The sequence below is a fragment of the Pinus tabuliformis genome, chromosome Q, assembly GCF_031772625.1.
Source record: "Pinus tabuliformis cultivar Carrire ecotype Pingquan chromosome Q, CPIR1, whole genome shotgun sequence".
Lineage (NCBI taxonomy): Eukaryota > Viridiplantae > Streptophyta > Pinopsida > Pinales > Pinaceae > Pinus > Pinus tabuliformis.
Window position 1 is genome coordinate 453,473,492 of NC_142296.1, and position 18,011 is coordinate 453,491,502.

Below are 18,011 nucleotides of genomic sequence, written 5' to 3' on the forward strand. Positions count from 1 at the left end.
GTAATGGGGTAATCGATAGTATTATAGGGACCTAACATGCCCCTCTCCTTCAAAAAAGTGTTGTCCTCAACACTTGAGTAGTTCTGGATGCTTCTATATAAAATTCTCATCCTCCCATGTGGAATCTTCAGCAGATAAGTTCTTCCACTTGATGAGATACTCTGAAATTGATCGATTTCGTAGCTATCGAGTTTTTGTTTATGTGACTGCTTCCGGTTCCAATATAATTTTTCCTTCCTCATCATGTTCTGGCAATATTGTTTGAACTGGGAGCTTGTCGCCTATAACTTTCTTTAAAAATGAAACATGGAAAACTGGATGCACTCGAGACGCTGCAGGAAGCTCCAAATTGTATGCCATTGTACCAATCTTTTGCAACACCTTGTATGGACCATAATACTTTGGTGATAATTTATTATCCTTCTTAGCTTGCTTGAGGGACATTTGTTTATATGGTTGTAGCTGTAGGAATACCCAATCACCTACATCAAAACTTTTTTCGCTGCGATGTTGATCTGCCTATTGTTTCATTCTATTCTGTGCCAACACGAGGTTATCCTTTAAGAGTTGGAGGACTTGTTGTTGATGTTCTATGTGATGTTCCACTGCTTGAACCTTAGAGTTTTCTCTTAAATATGATGTGATGGATGGTGGCTGATATCCATAAAGTGCCATAAATGGGGTCTTTTTTGTTGCTGTATGGAAGGAAGTGTTATACCACCATTCAGCCAGAGGCAACCATTTGACCCATTGTGTTTGTTTATCAGATACAAAGCAACGAAGATATCCTTCCAAACATTTGTTTACTATCTCAGTTTGCCCATCAGATTGAGTATTATAAGATGAGCTATGAGCTAATTGAGTACCAAGACAAGAAGATAATTCTGTCCAAAAATTTCCAGTGAAAATGGGATCTCTGTCACTTACAATAATCTTTGGGTTTCCATGTAGCTTTTGAATTGTTTCCATAAATGCAGTAGAAACTGTACTGGCTTTAAATGGATGTGATAATGCACATAAGTGTGCATACTTGGTAATTCTGTCAACTACCACCATGATGACACTCTTTCCCTCAGACTTGGGTAAACCTGTGATAAAATCCATTGAAACCTCCTCCCAACGTTGGCTTGGAATGGATAAAGGTTGTAATAGACTCGGGGTCTTAATTGTTTCAACTTTATTTTGTTGGGAAACCAAACACTCCGCCACAAACTTTTGAATATCTGATTTAAGGCCATCCCAAAAAATTCCTTCTTAACCCTATGGTAAGTTTTTAAAAATCTTGAGTGCCCACCTAAGGGAGAAGTGTGCAATTCCATAAGAATATTTTGTTTGAGTTACGAATTCTTACAGAGGTATAAGCGATCTTTGTACCATAATGAATCATTTTGTCAGCTAAATGTATCAGATGTACTGGAATCTTGTTGTAACTTTCGAATAAGTGCCCACACTTCTTCATCATTCTTCCATTCATCCCTTGCTTCGTTTATCCAATCTGGTTGGATAATAGAAATGGTGCACAACAATGCTTCCACATCCTCATCCTTTCTTGAGAGTGCATCTGCCATCACATTTTGCTTCCCTTTTTTGTAGATGATTTCAAAGTCATAACCCAACATCTTTGTGACCCACTTTTGTTGCTCTTCAGAGGATAAACTTTGTTCTAAAAATATTTAAGGCTATCATGATCCGTTTTTACCTTGAAGTGTCTTCCCATTAGGTAGGGTTGCCATTTCTTAAGTGCATGTAGTATTGCCAACATTTCATTCTCATAAATAGCTTTGTGTAAAAACTTTCCCTTGATTGGACGACTTTTAAAAGCGATGGGTCTTTCATCTTGCATTAAAATGGCACCAATTCCATTTCCTGAAGCATCACATTCCACAATAAAGGTTTTTGTGAAGTCCGATGTAGCTAAGACCGGTGCTTGGCACATTGCCTCTTTAAGATGTTCGAAGGCCTTTGTTGCTTCTGGAGTCCATGAAAATGCATCTTTCTTCAATAATGTTGTTAGAGGTGCTGCTATTCTTCCATAATTCTTAACAAACTTTCGATAATACCTTGTCAACCCAAGAAATCCTCGCAGATGCTTTATGGATGTGGGGATTTTCCATTCCTTAATGGCTTTAATTTTGCTAGGGTCTACCTTAACTCCTTCATGAGATACAATATGACCCAGATATTCCACCTCTTGTACTCCAAAGAAACATATGGATCTTTTTGCATATAATTGTTTCTCCTCCAATAGTTGTAGCACCCTGTGAACATGTTCAACATGATCCTTCCAAGACTTGCTGTAGATTAGTATATCATCAAAAAATACTAACACAAATTTTCTAAGGAAGGGTTTGAAAATGGAATTCATCAAACCTTGAAATGTAGGTGCATTGGTAAGGCCAAAAGGCATGACCAAAAATTCATAATGACCCTCATGAGTTCTAAACGTTGTTTTTGGAATGTCTTCAGTCTTCATTCTGATTTGATGATATCCTGAACGAAGATCCAACTTGGTGAAGTAAATTGATCCATGCAATTCATCTAGTAATTCATCAATGACAGGAATGGGAAACTTATCTTTAATAGTGAGTTTGTTGAGCTCCCTATAATCCGGACACATGTGCCATGATCCATCCTTCTTGTGTACCAATACTACTGGAGTAGAGAAAGAACTTTGACTAGGTTGAATTATACCAGCCTCTAGCATTTCTACAACCATACGTTCTGTTATCACTAGAAATTATAGTCCATGTATATGATAATTGTCTATAAGTTTTTGAAGAGTCTTGAAGTCTTGTAAATAGGTTTGTTAACTTATGTCAATTTCAAATTTTGAAATTCAAGAGTTATGAATGAAATTCGTGTAAAGGCAAGGGCATTAGTCATCTTCCATCATGGTTAGTTATGTCATGTCATGTCATTGGTACTTGCGCAGTTTCGCAGCGCGGGTATGATCTCTTAGGTACTTGCGCAGTTTCGTAGCGCGAGTGTGATTGGTCAGTTCTGCTGCTAAATAATGTTTGCGTGTTTTCGTAGTGGCCCGTTTGTCAGCGATTTCGTAGCGCATTCCTTTAAATTTGAACTGCCCGCGCTACGAAATCGGGGTTTCGGGCTGTTGTGCAGCATTTTTCCTTGAATGTCTAATCCGAGAAGTAGTGAGTCACGAGTCCGGTTATGATTGTTTCCTCACACCATTTATGTGTCATGATTAGCCATTACTTTGCCATCAGGTCTGATTTCATTGAGTTAGGTGTCAGTTTGGAGGACGTTATAGGAAGTGGTCATTCCATAATGTGTTTTTCATAACATATGAATGTCTTCTGCTCTATGAAAAGCGTGAGCTTTATTCTAAACAGACTACTGCAAGCGAGCCTGATTTCTACAGCCAAAGAGTGTTTTCGTGCTGCAAACCACCGTCATTTCCTTGTGTAGAATTGTGCAAAGAAACATGGAAAGAAAGGAGCACCGTTCGGGTAGATGTGTGAGAACAGAGCCGGAGGGATTAGATGTAACCCTCAGGGATGAGGAAGTAGCAAAGGCGTTCAGAGGTGCTGGTTGTTGGCGGTTTTGTGAAAAACTCAAAGGTGGACATGCAGAAGTGACCAAGGCATTTGCAGTGAACTTCACGGGATTAAATTCAAAAGTGGCCATGCTGGAGTTTCCGGTTTCCCCTGAAGTCATTTCTACAGTCACAGAAATCCCAAGAGGTGGCCAAGAATGGTTCAAGAATTTCAAGTTTGATATGGGTCCGTGTAAGGAGTTCTTAAAGGCACCATATGTAGACGAAGATCTTACTAAAGCTGTCCCAAGGAGCTATCTTAAGGAGAATTATGCTACATTATTGACATGCATCCAGAAGTACTTGACATGTGAAGGTCGGTACAACAAAGTCTACTCATATCATTTCAAGCTGCTACTACACTTCACTGGTAAGAGCTCAATAGACATCCCTTTTTACTTATTCAGGAGTATTACTAAGATGTGTGACAAGATTCAGTTGAAGAAGGAAGCTTATGAAACATCTCTTTTTCATCATGGTCTGGTTAAATTATTGGTGTTGGATAGCCTACATAAAATTGGTAAGGACTGGGATTCGTTTGTATTCATGGCCGGTTTCCCTAGTAAAACGGGCCTCACTCCATTACCTGTAAGAGAAAGAGAAGATAGGAGTGAGGATACTACTTTGGCTGAGATTAGGAAAGAAATAACAGACCATAAGAAGCCCAAAGCTAAAACAAAGAAGCCAGAGAGGTCTGTAACAGTCAAAGAAACACCTGAAGCATCAACAAAGAAGACTCCTAAGTTAGCAGTTAAAGAAACTCCTGAAGCATCAGTAGTCAAAACTTCAAAATCATCTAAAGTATCTGAAAAAGAAGCTTCTAAGTTGCCTCTTAAAGAAACACCAGAATCATCTAAACAGAAGACTCACAAAAGAAAAGATGAAATTAAGTCTAGTGAAGTTGAAAGAGTTTCAAGAGTAAGAACTAGAGGCCAGCTGAACAAAGAAAAAGGAAAATCAGCTCATGTGGAAGAGAGTCCTGTTTCTAAGGGTAGTCTAAATGATTTGTTGGAAGCCATTGAATTAGAACAAGAACATCCAATTCAAGTTGAACCACTTGAAATAGAACAAGATCAATTGGTATCACCTATGCATATTGATCTAACACAATCTTCACCTGAGAGTTCTAAGAAGTCAAAGGCTTCCAAAAGGTTAAAGTTTGAAGAACCAGGTGAAGAGTATGCCTTTTAAACCTCGCAGACCAATGACTAGGAGGCAAATGAAGGAAGCAGAAAAGGCTCAAAAAGAGAAAGTCCCTTCAGACATGCCTAGGACAGAGGCACTTGAAATCTTCTCTGAAATAGTCCAAGCAGCTAAAAACAAGAATAAGGACAATAAGGTGGTTATTAGTCAAAGTGGAAATGTGATTGCCATTAAAAAACAAGCTGGAGCAAGTAAGGAGATACCTCAGGTTCATAATATTTTTAAAGAGAAGGCAGTGAGATATACTAGTTATAAGAAAGCTGTGATGAAAGGTAAAACAAGTTTGATCAGTCAAGCTAGTTCGGTATCTGACGCCTATATATGGACAGTACCAGCTCTAAAACAGGCAAAAACTATGAAACAAATGAATGCAAGTCTAAGAGCAGAGAACAAGAAGTTGAAGGAGGAAGTCATCAGCCTGAAAGAAAAGCTAGACAAGCTAGCTAAATGATTCAAGGAGGAATGTGTTTTCTCAAATTTTGATATATTTTGGGCCATTGTCTTTTTAAAAGTTTTTGAGACTTTTGTGTGTCTTCACACCTGTATGGAAAGACTAAAGGAATCATAGATTTGAAATATTGCTGTTTTGAGGTTCATATATTTAATTTTGATGACCTACAGCAGTTTCGTAGCGCGCTACGAAACTGCTGTAGATGACTGGTTAGGTTTAAAGCTTGAGTTGGAATGCTGAGGTCAGCATATATTTAAAGAGATGGTTTAATATCAGCATGGAGATTATAGAAGATCAGTCAGATATTTTGAAAAGGAGGCCAGGTGTAAATATTCAAAGAAAAAGCCGAAGTTTTGTCTTTTGCCTAAAAGTCACTTTATCTCCGAAATTTTAGGGTTTGGATAGAGCTGCTGAGGTGTTAAATGATACACTTGTCCAGTTGTGGGATGGCTGGGTTATGAGTTCTCTTCAGTCACACGGGACTATCCAAGGTTTAAATGGCTTAAAGATGGATCATTAATATATGAACACCGAGGGGAGGCAGCAACCAAGAATATAGGCTTCATTTTCTTTTCGGTTGTTGAATCATCTATGCATCAAGTATCCAGAGCTGTATATACATTGAATCTGTTTTAAGTTTGGATATGGTTATTATTGCAATACTACAGGTGGCAAGCTCCAAGGACACAGCAGGGTATACAAGGAAGAAGACTTAAAGTGCCAATATGATGGAATCCTCTGTTTTCGTAGCATCATATCTCTTGTAATCAATTAGTTTGTTTATGTTATTGTTAAGGTCATTTATGTCAAAAGCCCGAGCTCCCTTCATGCTTGATGAGGAGTCTCGTACAGCAGTGTTTTGATAGGCTATATATAGGAATAACTTAGATGTAAAAAAGGTTGGATACTTAATAGAAAAAGTGTGTTGTTTTGGGCCACTGTAAGACCTTTTTTGACAGTAATAGTAAAACAGAGTTATTCTCTTCTCAAGATTCTCGAAGGATTGTCATGGTCAAATGAAGTGATGATGTGTTATACCTTATGTTATTTTATGGTTTTGTTGTATGCAATCACTCAGAATTCATAATTATATGCTCTGACTTCCTGTGTATACAGCAAGCTATGTGTGGTGGAATATGTTTGACTTGTAATGCTAAGAGCCTTGATTTCTATGAGATCACTGTGTTTTTCTTGTCTACTTGATATTATAGACTCCATAGCCCAATGAGATATCTTTTGGTGTGTTTCCAACCAGTTATGTTTTCATAAGTAAATAAAGAGTTAGCCATCTAGTGTGTGAAGGATTTTATCAAGAGTTTTGAGAGAGCCCTCTCTGATCAAAGAGGCTAATCTTTGGTCTAAAGATAGGTTGAAATAGTTACATGAGACCATGCTTAGTTGCAGCCCTCAGTACTGGTTTTGTGATAACACGTTCAATTTCACTTTTTTGGGCATAGGGATATCTGTACGGCCTGATGTTTGGAGGAACACTTCCTGGAATCAGATGAATAGCATGATCATGATCATGAATAGGTGGGAGATCTTTGGGAGTCTCAAATACCTTGGAATGATTGTCCAAGACTTTTTGGAGATCTGGAGAAATAGATGATTCTGATGTGAAAACATCTAGTGAACATAATTGTGCACTTACACCTCTTTGTTCCTTTTTTAGAAGCTTTGTCATACCGTTAGAGCTGATTATCTTTCCTGGTTTCCCTGCAATACCCCTTAATTCAACTTCCTTTCCTTGCACAGAAAATTTCATGAAAAGTTCTTGAAAATTAAAAGCTATTGTACCTAAGGATTGTAGCCATTGGACTCCTAGTACAACATCAGCACCTCCCATTGGAATGGAAAGCATTGGGCTAGTCAATACATATTCTCCCATGGATAGCTTGATATTATGGCACTTTCTAGAGCAATTTATCGTTCCTCCATTTGCAACCATCACTTGACACTCTGGTGCTGGATATAGGAAGCAATTCAATTCTTTTGCTACCTTACAATGAATAAAATTGTGGGTGCTTCCTGAATCAATCAACACTATTACCTTTTTCTTGATTTGTCGTTCTATCTTGATGGTTTGAGGAGTGGTAATTCCAGCCAATGCATTACAAGATATGGTCAGATTCATTTCTTCTTTATCTAGGCTTTGTTCCTAGAGTATATCCTCTTCTTTTGACTTTTCTTGCTCCTTTTCTTCTTCCTCTTCACAATCTATGTAGAATAATTTTTCTCAGCACACTTATGACCTTTAGTGTATTTGCTATCACAACTGTAACAAAGCCCTTTTGCTCTTTTTTCTTCCAATTGTTGTGGTGTCAACCTTATAGGTTGTGGAAGGCTAGGGGTAACAATACTTCCATCTTTATAGTTGTGACTAGTATGCTTTCTGGTTGCCATAATTTTGCTTTCCATGTTTCTTGCTAACCTGAATGCTTTCTCTAATGAATCAGGTTCCCAAAGGCAAACATCATGTTGGATATTATCCTTTAAAGTCCCTATGAACACATCAATCCTATGCTCCTCTGGAATATTTTTTACCCTTATGTTCAATTTTTGGAACTCCTCAATGTGCTCCATTATTGAACCCTTTTGTTTGAGACTTATCAATTGGCTAAAAAAAGTGTTGCTTTTTGTATCCTCATAATGTGCTATCAATTCTTTCGTAAAAATTGCCCAAGTGATAATTTGTTTACGAGAGCAAAGCCATTGATACCATACAAACTGATTTGGTTCCAAATATAAAGTTGCAATACGTACCTTTTGTGTGTTTTGCACATTATTGAGATCGAAAAATTGCTTCATCTGTAATATCCATGTTGCGGGATCCTTGCCATCAAACTTCTTCATATCAATTTTTGGAATATGGTGGGTCTTCGATCCAACATTAGAGTCTATGGAATCATGATTAACATTTCTGTTGTTCTCATCATGAGTTTCCTTTACTACCCTTTCACCATTAGTGACCATTTTTTGTAGCAACTTATTCATATTTATCTTCAATTCTTCCATCTTATCATCCATGCCATCAATTTTAGCATACATGCCATTCATCTTAGCTTCCATGCCATCCATCTTAGCTTCTACGCCTTTATTTAAAGAATCCATCTTAGCTTCTACACTTTTCTTTAAACCATCCATCTTAGCTTCTACATCTTTCCTTAAACCATCCATTTTAGATTCTGTTGCTTTTTGTGCAAGTGACACTTGTTGCACTTGGTCTCATAATTTTGATATATCATATTGCATTTCTTCCTCTTCTTCATGAGTCATGCTAGAGCTTTCAGGTTGCTTACTAGGTGTTTGCATTTTCTTTCCTCGGGGCATCAATTACCGATAATAATGCTTTACTATGCCCTTTGAATTCCTTCAAACTAATTTTTCAAACCAAGTTTATGCAAAAATTTAAAAAAAAACTACGCACCTTTTTTCACTTTGTAGAAGCTTGATATTGAATCTGATGTATCTCTGCAATTTCGGATCATCCAATTTTGAAATTGCGACCTGTAGTAGCCCTCTGTGTCCTCTTTCCAATGCCACTAGTCTGATCCAAATTGGATTCTCCAAGGAAGAGTTATGCATAATGTCCCAAGATGACCTGATTATAGGCCTTTCCAGAAGAGCGAACTTGTATGAAGTGCCACGTGTCATTGTTTCAACCTTTGGCTCTGAAAAATATATACAAGAAACTACAGTCCGTCCTCTTTCTGTACCTTCTTACAGAATGTTAATCCGATGCTCAGAGACAAAGTTATGACGATTTTCCCTAGGTCACCTGTTTGGAATGTAATTCAGGAGACTGCAAAAAGACCAACTTCCTCAGATCATATCTCCGCAAAGATAGCGCGAAAAGTTTTGAAATTCGGACCCGAGCTTCAGTACGATTTCATCTCAAATGGGTTTTTTTTTTTTTTTTTTTCGCTTATGAAACGTCGCAGAAAAAAAGCTATAGCGAAAATGCCACGATGACCTTTTTGAAGCAGCGAAACCCTAGAATCCAAAGCTTTGATACCAAATGTTATGAAACCAGCTCACAAAAAGATAGAAAAGATAGATCAACACCTTAGAATTCAGCCTATCTGAGGGGGCAACCTCCTTTACATTACATAAATGAACAATTCTTTGATGATTCAAATGACAAAACCTCCTTTCTATATATAGGAGTCTACAACATAACCCAGCCGACCTAACAATAATAATATAAAGCCAGAAAAATAACAATAGAGAGATTCTATGGGGCACAATAATAAAAATATGGGGACAATAGGGGCACAACAATATTAATAAGGGATACAACTACAATAGTAATGGGGTAATCACTAGTATTATAGGGACCTAACATAGAGCATTCTAGGGTTCTATCATTTGGTTATTTAACAACTAGGGCTAGTTAACCCTAGCAAGCAGAAAGGGTTTGGGTTCATGGACTTTTAACAATCTAGGTTTTGAAGTTAAATACCCTAGCTAGACATTTGCAAAACTTAAAGGCTTGGAGAAGGAAGCCTAGGGTTTATGGGAAAAACCCTAGGATCGAACGTTTCCGCTGGAATAGGAAACCCTAGAAAAGAATGACATGATGATGATGATGTGGATGAAGCCGAGAAAGTTGCTTTTGGATGCAAGAGGACTAAAGATCAAGAGGGAGTTGACATGTTATCAAAAATATAAGTGCTTTATCTATCTTGTATTTGATTATTACTATTGTTGCTAATAGTTAAATCTCTTGTCCTTCAACTCTTTGTTGTGACTGTTCTTCCTTGACCTCCTGGTGAGGATTGTAGGTACATAATATGTTGAAGAATGTAACTAGTTTCGTTCTTCATGATTGTCATTTGATTCATGTAATGATGTAAATTTTATTTGGAGAAATAAAAATGATGTAAAGATAAATGATGTAAAGAATAAAAGAGAATTATTATGTAAGCATGGGTTTCATGCTCAAGTTATTTGTTACTAGCTCTCCTAGGGTTTACATGAGTCAAAGAGTCATTTTTATATTGTAAAAGATCCTTTTGGGCATTTGTATTATTAAAAGAAAAATTATTTTATATATGGAAATGTCTAGAAGGCTCCTAAGAACCAAGTCAGCCAGCTAGGAACAAGTCAACCTTGTGAGGGCTATTCGAACCCTAAGAAAGGCTATATAAAGGAAGGCATTCGACCTATTGATATACACATCAATCAAGTATCTTCTTGGGTTTGATCTGCAATGGAGAAGGAATGCGAGAGTCCTACAAGACAAGAGAAGGCTAGCGAAGGAGGAAGAAGCCCTAGAGAGAATGCGAAGCTTTGAAATCTTGCTATCTGCTGCTCAAACGTGCGAGTACCCTAAGAAGTCTAGGGTTACCTCAGGTGTGAAATTATAGTATGTGCTACAGGTTGTCTTGGGAAGGACGTAAGGATAGAAGAGCCCTAATTCACTTAGATATCTTGGAAGATTGGTTGGTTGGATTGGTTCTTGGTGGCAACCTTGGTCTAGGATTTGGTATTGGAAGTCTCCTTTGAAGTTGATTCTATAAGAAGATAAGTTCTTTCTAGGCTTTCCCCTTGGAGGGGTTTTGCCCTGGCTTGGAGCCTATATCTTGTGTTCATTGTGTATGGTTGTGATCTTCCTATTTTGGCATTTATTTGATGATAAGAACATTAGCATAATAAAAAAAGAAGAATATAAATCACAAATAACTGTCATGAATGGAAAAGTGAATTAAATGTTGCGATAATCTAATTTTCCAACATGGAATCAGAGCTAAGGATAAGAATATAGGTATCTAGAAGATAAGTGGAATGGTTTTTCCTTGCTTCGAAAAGTCAAAACGAATGGATTTTCTACAAAGTTGAATTGTTCTAGTACCAGACCTAGAAAGGACGGAGGACTTGGGAAGTATTTCTGGGCTGTCTTTATAAGATTTGATGGTAGTATCTAGTCTCATTTGTGTGAAGATTGCAAAAGGATTGAGGGTCCTATAGTGAACTGATGGGAGGGGCCAAAAGGCCTTAGATGAGTTTAAACCATGACTATTAACCAAGAGAAGAAGTCTCATTGATGAAGAGAAAAAGGATGCAATTCTCGAAGAGATTTTTAGGTCTATTAAGTGGTTATCAAAGCCCTAACCACAAGGCAAAAGTCACCATACAAATACCGAGTTTTCTAGGTTAGTTAAGGCCTAAAACATGCATGCTTTCATCACTATTTTTTCTCCATATCAATTCAAAACTTGGCACCATTAGCCATAGATCCAAAACCCAGAGTCAAAGCTATAAGAGGGTTGTTTGAATCTGATTGAGTGTGGATTGGAGGGAGGAATATCCCTATGGTAGAGCGAAGGTCTGGAGAAAGAATATGCCTAAGGATTACGCTGAATTCGTCGAATACCAAAGAATGCAGATCTGCATTCTAGGCCGAAGGTCCTATGCATATGTACAAGGAAGAACAAGACTTGAAAATACAAGTGTTGTGGATTAATAACAACAATTCTAGACAATAAGAGAAGACACCTTGTAGTGGGATCTAAATTAATGGTTGGAAAGAAATTTTCTCAAGGTTACTGTAAGAATCCCTAGTTGGAGGGTCAAAGCTTTAAGAAGGGTTTCATTAGTATCAAGATTTATATTAGACCTATTGTTGAAGTTCAAGGTTCGCTTGAAGCAAGGAGTTGTAGTAGGAGTCTAGTTTGAGGATCCAACATCTACAACATGCCCTAACCAAAATTCAAGAGGAGCATTAGTTAGTCATATAGAGCATCTTGTCTAGACATGTTAAGGTATGTTCTATGCTTATAGCAGTTTACTTATCTTTCTTATTATTATCCACAGATTAACAATCACATGTACATAAAGTAAAGTGCAGATAGAACATTAAATGATCAACAGAAAACAAGCCAAGACAAGAGACACAAGATGTGGCGGCTAGCCAGGGACAAACCCCAATATGGGGAACCCTTTGATCAAATCTTCTTTTATCTTCAATAATTCAGTAGAGAGAAATAGTACAAAAATCTGATTTATATTAGCAGTAGCAAACCCTAGATTAGCAGCATCAGCGTTAGCGGCTTCATCATCAAAACTAGGGCAGTCGATATCTCGCAAACTGACCGTCGGATCGGCTTGATTCCACCACCAAAAAATGCGGCCTTCAAAGGAGGTCTAGATGGACCTACAACACAATTCTGAGGAGGGGATCTTTTGGTCAACGCTGGTCAAACTTTGGTTCTACAGTTGAAACACTAATTTCTGCGTCCATCCTTCCCCCTGTGTGAGAGAGAGTCACCTACTGCTTAGGAGAGAAGAGACTCTTTACTGCGCTGGAGAGAGAGAGTGAGATGTGATGAGTTGGGTGAGTCCAAATGAGGAAAATTCCTCCTGTATTTATACACATCTGATGATATTTGAATAGATGCGACTGTTGGGCTTTTGAGCCTGCATGAGTTGTTGGTAGGCTTGATAATTATTCCATAATCAAAATATATTAATATCTCCACGAATACTTATTGGAGCCGGATGATCTTTAGATCAATCCTACACCTCTCGATGAGAGGAGTCTAATAAAAATATTATCAGCCATGAATAAGATGACCCACATGGAGTTTGGACCTAGTTGCCAATTTTAACTCTCCCTCTCAACTAGGGAGAACTTCATCTGCAATCTGTTTGTCGGTCACTACTATTCATCCATCAAATGCACTGCCATGTACAGCCTGACCCTTGCCCTGCTCTGCTCTATTCTACCTATTCTGCTTTGTTTTGTTCTGCCCTGTACTGATCTGTACTGCTTTGCTCTGTTCTGCTCTGCTCTGCTTTGTTCTGTTTTGCTTTGCTTTTGTCCGAATTATGAAGAAGAAGAAATGATCGAGGATGCATCATACTGACTCAAAGTCAATCTCAGAGTATGTACCACTGGTCCCAGACCAGTGTTAACCAACCCGAAGTCAGCGTCATAGTGAGTACAACTCCTACCACTGGTCCCAGACCAGTATCATCCTCCACTGACTCAAAGTCAGTCTCAGAGTGCGTACCACTGGTCCTAGACCAGTCTCAACTGACCCGAAGTCAGCGTCATAGTAGGTACCACTCCTACCACTGGTCCCAGACTAGTATCATTGATCCCAGATCAATGAAGGTCATCCTAGCGTAGGGAGTACGGTAGATACAACGATGCGTCCATCGGTACTACTATGGTCCCTAACTTCATTTCCCTGCTCATTGATCAGATGAGAGGTACTTCCCATGAGTCCCTGACTGCATGGGTAGGATGCCTTGACAGGAGAACTTAATCAATCCCATCCTCACAGGAGAACTAATCATCCTGCTACAATTTGTCATGGAGAACACATCATCCAGACCTCACAGGAGAACTAATCATCCTGCTACATAGTCGCCACGGGGTGATACAGGGAAAGTTTTGATTCTTTTACCCTGTGGTCATATGTCACTCCAAGAAGTACCCCGCGCCCCCCCGGAGCTCCCAGAGCTCAATACATCACACAGGATCCTCATAAGAGGGTTTCTGAATGACACCAAGTCATTCTTGGAAAGTCAAGAATTTGACCTTTCCTAGGGACTTTGTCAGAATGTCGGCAACCTATTCATCTGTACCGATATGTTGGAGCCTGATAGCTCCCCGCTACACCATATCTCGAATAAAGTGGTACTTGATATCGATATGCTTGGAGCGATCATGAAATACAGGATTCTTTGACAAACGAATCCCACTCTGGTTGTCACATAGGATCACGGTGGTATCCAGTGTAAATCCAAACAGCTCACTGAAGAGCTTCCGCAACCAGACTACCTCACAGAAGGCCATGCTAGCAGCAATATACTCTACCTCAACGGTGCTCAAAGCCATCACCTTCTATTTCCTGCTCATCCAGGATATCGAAGCAGATCCTAAGGAGAAACAACACCTAAAAGTGCTCTTACGATCCACCACACTGCTTGCTGAATCAGCATCTGTGTATCCAAGTAGTCTCACATCTCCGGCAGTGTATCTTAGCCCATATGTAATTGTGCCACGAAGATATCTTAATAGATTCTTGGCACCAATCCAATGTATGTGGTGAGGTTCAACCATATGTTGACTGCAAAGCATATATCTGGATAGGAGTTCACTAAGAACATTAATGCTCCGACGAGTTGATGATACTTGGTGGCATTTCGTAAAACAGGTCCAACAACACCACTGCTTAACTTCTTAAAGTCAAGCTCCATCGGGGTAGTAACAGGCTTGCAGTCCACCATACCGAATCTTTCCAATATCTTCACCACATATTTCCCTTGAGATAGGAAAATTTCCCTTGGTTTCTGCCAGATTTCAAGTCCTAGGAATAGTGCATTAGTCCTAGTTCCTTCATTTGAAATTCAGAAGTCAACTCCCTCTTACATTTGTGAATGAGAGGGTCTGCACTTGTTAGGAAGAGGTCATCCACATATAACACCAGTATGAGAGGTTTGTCATCTTCAACCTTAAAGTAGAGGTTAGGGTCGGCTTCACTCCTAGTGAATCCCAGCTTCATCAAGTAGCTATCGATCCTCTCATACCATGCTCGGGGTGCTTGCTTCATCCCAAAGAGAGCCTTCTTCAACTTGCATACATGAGATTTATACCTGGAATTTCTATCCTTCTTGAATGGTTGTCCTCTTCCTGGATTACCAACACTCCTTTTGCCTTTGCTATTAGATTTCCCATTCCTTTGATTGCCATGAGAGGAATTTTGATCATCGTCCTGGTGTGAGATCTTTCTATCAGGGCACTCCTTCGCATAGTGTCCTAGTTTATTGCAAATGTAACATCGTCCTTTTCTTCCACCCTTAGGTCCAGCCTTTCTTTTTGATTTAGTCCCGGAATTATTTCTTTTCTTAGCATGAGAAGAAAAGGCAGCAGGAGGACTTTTAGGCATGGGCATTTCTTGCTCTTCAACCCTTGTTTCTTCTTGAATGCATCTAGCCATTAATTCCTTGAAACCAGGAATTACATTATTGCTCAGAAGAGTAGTCCTGAACACGTACCATTCGGATGGTAATCCTTCAAGAGTCGTGAGTGCCATTTCCCTATCAGTAATAGTCTCCCCAATAGATAGGAGATCATTCCTGATCTCGGTGATTCTCAAGAAGTATGCTTCCATACTCTCATCTTTGCCCTTCTTAATTTCCTTCAGCTTATTCCTAAGAAACAAAACTTGATTTGCATCATTAACTTTAAATAAACTCACCAGTCTATCGTAGATTTCCTTGGAGGTGTTCAGGTCGGAGATGTAGGCCACCAAGCGCTTGTCGATAGATTCCTAGATGATCTTCTTTGTTTTGACTTCACCGGTTTTCCATTTGTTCTTGGCAGCAACGGTTGCATTTGATGGAGGCTCAACACTATTGCCTCTCACATGGTCCAACACTCCTTGATCTTCTAAGGTTAGATTGATAGACATCTTCCATCCATGATAGTCAGCTTTCTCACGGAGCTTGTCTTCGGCAGGAAAGAGTGTTGAGGACCCCATAGTTCTTTTAGGATAACCTTGCTAATCTTCTCTTCGGTGATTGCCCTTGCTCTTGCTCGGGCTTTGTCTTCACCTCAGCTTTGATTCCATGTTAAGTTATGGTATGTTCTATGCTTATAGCAGTTTACTTAGCTTTCTTATTATTATCCACAGATTAACAATCACATGTACATAAAGTAAAGTGCAGATAGAACATTAAACGATCGACAGAAAACAAGCCAAGACAAGAGACACAAGATGTGGCGGCTAGCCAAGGACAAACCCCAATATGGGGAAACCCTTTGATCAAATCTTCTTTTATCTTCAAAACTTCAGCAGAGAGAAATAGTACAAAAAATTGATTTATATCAGCAGTAGCAAACCCTAGATCAGCAGCATCAGCATTAGCAGCTTCATCATCAAAACTAGGGCAGTCGATATCTCGCAAACCGACTGTTGGATCGGCTTGATTCCACCGCCAAAAAATGCAGCCTTCAGAGGAGGTCCAGATGGACCTACAACGCAGTTTTGAGGAGGGGATCTTCTGGTCAACGCTGGTCAAACTTTGGTTCTACAGTTGCAACACTAATTTCTGCGTCCTTCCTTCCACCTGTGTGAGAGAGAGTCACCTACTGCGTAGGAGAGAAGAGACTCTTTACTGCGCTGGAGAGAGAGAGAGAGATGTGATGAGTTGAGTGAGTCCAAATGAGGAAAAGTCCTCTTGTATTTATACACATCTGATGATATTTGAATAGATGCGACTATTGGGCTTTTGAGCCTACATAAGTTGTTGGTAGGCTTGATAATTATTTCATAATCAAAATAAATTCATATCTCCATGAATACTTATCGGAATCAGATGATCTTTAGATTAATCCTACACCTCTCGACGAGAGGAGTCTAATAAAAATATTATTAGCCATGAATAAGATGACCCACATGGAGTTTGGCCCTAGTTGCCAATTTTAACAAGACATCTTTGGAAGCTTCTCTCAAAGTAGCAGTCTCTTTACAAGAAAAGATGAGGTAAGGATGCAAGAAGGTATTATATGATCATTTGTAAGTTTTTGCTAAAGAGTCTAGATAAAGTATTAGGGTTTTGCTACATGTTTTAATTCTATGTTTATAAAATTCATCTTGTTGAAGGTTTTTGGTTATCTACAGATTGTAGATCCTAGATGGGACTTGAAACTTGGAAACCCTAATGAGAAAACCTAACCCTAATTAGTTTCTCCCCTCATAGAAACCCTAGCCCTTGACTTCTAAGGTTTGTAGATAATCTAGGGTATATGGTAATCTTGAGCGAGGGTGGAATTGAGAATATGACATCAAAACCCTAGGGCTGATGTTTTTATGAAAAATATTGAAGGAATTTAGGGTTTGCGTCTAAGAATCCTAGGAGAAGACCCTTTATGAAAACCATGAAACCCTAGGTCATTATCATGCTCTTGTACTTGTATTTTGCTTAGTCGTACTTGTTGGTGAATGTTGCAAGTACATAATGAAGGAAGCAAAATGAGAAGGATGGACTAGCAAAGCAGTCCGTGTGCTTGTTAGTGATAAGCATGATGGAAGGAGGGAACTATAAGGACCCTGAAGAATCTAATGCTAACAAGGCCATTAAAGGAGTAAGCATGTATCATTATATTTTCTTGATTTAGTATGGCATCATAGATAGAAGCATATGATAATATCATATTTAAAGTCTACTTGTTTGAATTGCTTGAAATCATCTAGTCCTTTAAGAATGAAAAGATTGGGGACCATTCTACATAAGTGTTCATCCATACATTGTCTAATGTTATGTTAGAGAAAGTCATTTTGCTAAGGCAAATCATCATTATCCTGTAAGAGTCATTGTCTTGGAAGGCTCTTGGAAGAAGCATTATGACAAGGCTGGTATACATTCCTTATGATATGCAAACAATACTCTGAAAAGGGATGAAGAAATGCATTTGGTCAAGTTGCGGGCTCATTATTGAATACATTTAACTAGATGATTGTGTGAAAGATTAAGAATGCATGTTTGGTGTAACTGTTGGGTAGGATTCATATAATCTTGGAAGAAAAGCTAGTCATAAGTTATGCACAATGAATCTTTCATTTGGTTATATGATGCATAAGAAGATGAACTTGACTTACTCTGAATAGATAATAATATTAAAGACTTTATCGCTAGAATATATGCACATATATTAGTGATCAACATCTAGTATAATCTCCGGAAGAGAATGGTAACTTGGTAATCAAGTTCGATCCTTGGGTACTCTATTGCATGAAGGAAGAATCATATGGAGATGGACCTTGGGCATGTTGATGATGAGAAAGA